Genomic DNA, 2485 nt, shown 5'->3' with positions numbered 1-2485 from the left:
GCTTGCATTCCATGCAGACTCTGAGAGATCATATTGACTTGCTGAGTCAATATTTTATTCTGAGCCAATATGGCATTCAGAGTATCAACTTCAAGAACTCCCTTCTTCATAGGCGTCCCATTACTCACAGGATTCCTTTCAGAAGAGTACATGAACTGGTTATTAGCAACCATGTCAATGAGTTCTTGAGCTTCTGCAGGCATTTTCTTTAGGTGAATGGATCCACCTGCAGAAGTGTCCAGTGACATCTTTGATAGCTCAGATAAACCATCATAGAATATATCCAGGATGGTCCATTCTGAAAGCATGTCAGAAGGACACTTTTTGGTCAACTGTTTGTATCTTTCCCAAGCTTCATAGAGGGATTCACCTTCTTTCTGTCAGAAGGTTTGAACATCAGCTCTAAGCTTGCTCAGCTTTTGAGGAGGAAAGTACTTGGCTAAGAAAGCCGTGACCAGCTTATCCCAAGAGTTCAGGCTGTCTTTGGGTTGAGAATCCAACCATAATCTAGCTCTGTCTCTTACAGCAAAAGGGAAAAGCATGAGCCTGTAGACTTCAGGATCTACTCCATTAGTCTTAACAGTATCACATATCTGCAAGAATTCAGTTAAGAACTGAAAAGGATCTTCAGATGGAAGTCCATGAAACTTGCAGTTCTGCTGCATCAGAGAAACTAATTGAGGTTTCATCTCAAAGTTGTTTGCTCCAATGGCAGGAATGGAGATGCTTCTTCCATGTAAATTGGAATTAGGTGCAGTAAAGTCACCAAGCATCTTCCTTACATTATTATTATTTTCGGCTGCCATCTCCTTTTCCTGTTCGAAAATTTCTGAAAGGTTTTCTCTGGATTGTTGTATTTTAGCTTCTCTTAATTTTCTCTTCAGAGTCCTTTCAGGTTCTGGATCTGCTTCCACAAGAATGTTCTTATCCTTGCTCCTGCTCATATGACAAAGAAGAAGGCACAGAAAAATAATAATAATAATAGAGATCCTTTATACCACAGTATAGGGATCCCTGTGTGAGTGGAAGAAAAGAGGGGGAGACAAAGAATGTGATGTAAAGGAAGAAACACAACTGTACGGATGGAAGAGATGTGAGATGAGATGTTAGGATATGAATGAATAAATAGAATAGGATGGGGGAGGGATAATTTTCGAAAATTATTTTGAAAAAGAGTTAGTGATTTTTGAAAAATGGTTTTTTGAAAAATGTTAGAAATTTTCGAAAAATTTTTTTGAAATCAAAAATAAAAAATAAAAATAATTAGTTAATTAAAAAGAAATTTTGAAAAAGAGGGAAGATATTTTCGAAAATTAGAGAGAGAGAGAGAGAGAGAGTTAGGTGGTTTTGAAAAAGTTAAGAAACAAACAAAAAGTTAGTTAGTTAGTTGAAACAAATTTAAAAAGATAAGAAGTTAGGAAGTTAGAAAAGATATTTTGAAAAGATATTTTTGAAAAAGATAAGATAAGAAGATATTTTTGAGAAGATATGATTGAAATTAGTTTTGAAAAAGATTTGATTTTTAAAATCACAATTAATGACTTGATTCATAAGAAATCACAAGATATGATTCTAGAACTTAAAGTTTGAATCTTTCTTAACAAGCAAGTAACAAACTTCAAATTTTTGAATCAAAACATTAATTGATTATGTTATTTTCGAAAATTTGGTATAAAAATAAGAAAAAGATTTTTGAAAAAGATTTTTTTAATTTTCGAAAATAACTAAAAATTTTGAAAAAGATTAGATTTTCGAAAAAGATTTTGAAAAAGATAAGATTTTCAAATTGAAAATTTGATTTGACTCATAAGAAACAACTTGATTTTAAAAACTTTTGAAAAAGTCAATCCAAATTTCGAATTCGATGAGAGAAAAAAGGAAAGATAATTTTTTTATTTTTGAAATTTTTATGAAAAATATGAAAATTATGCAATGCATGAAATTTTTGGATCAAAACAATGAATGCATGCAAGAATGCTATGAATGTCAAGATGAACACCAAGAACACTTTGAATGTCAAGATGAACATTATAGACACAATTTTGAAAAATTTTTAATGCAAAGAAAACATGCAAGACACCAAACTTAGAATTCTTTAATGCTTAGACACTAAGAATTCAAGAATGCATATGATAAACATGAAAAGACACAAAACAAAAAATCATCAAGATCAAACAAGAAGACTTACCAAGAACAACTTGAAGATCATGAAGAACACTATGAATGCATGATATTTTCGAAAAAAATGCAAGATGCATATGCAATGGACACCAAACTTATAACATGACTCAAGACTCAAACAAGAAACAGAAAAATATTTTTGATTTTTATGATTTTCTAATTTTTTTTGGATTTTTTTCGAAAATTATATGAAAAAAAAAATAAGGATTCCAAAATTTTTTTTCATGAATTCCAGGAATCTTGCATTCTTAGTCTAAAGCTTCAGTCTAGGAATTAGACATGGCTCACTAGCCAGCCAAGCCTT

General features: G+C 31.5%; 1 non-coding gene across 1 annotated transcript; it reads left to right on the top strand.

The window, feature by feature from the left end:
- Window positions 1–302: 302 nt before the first annotated feature.
- LOC112773439 (small nucleolar RNA R71) lies at window positions 303–410 on the top strand. Its single transcript, XR_003187989.1, has one exon. It is a non-coding gene; the product is annotated as a small nucleolar RNA R71 (small nucleolar RNA).
- Window positions 411–2485: the final 2075 nt, after the last annotated feature.

Source organism: Arachis hypogaea, chromosome 18, assembly GCF_003086295.3.
Source record: "Arachis hypogaea cultivar Tifrunner chromosome 18, arahy.Tifrunner.gnm2.J5K5, whole genome shotgun sequence".
Lineage (NCBI taxonomy): Eukaryota > Viridiplantae > Streptophyta > Magnoliopsida > Fabales > Fabaceae > Arachis > Arachis hypogaea.
This window is presented reverse-complemented; position numbering and strand designations above follow the sequence as displayed.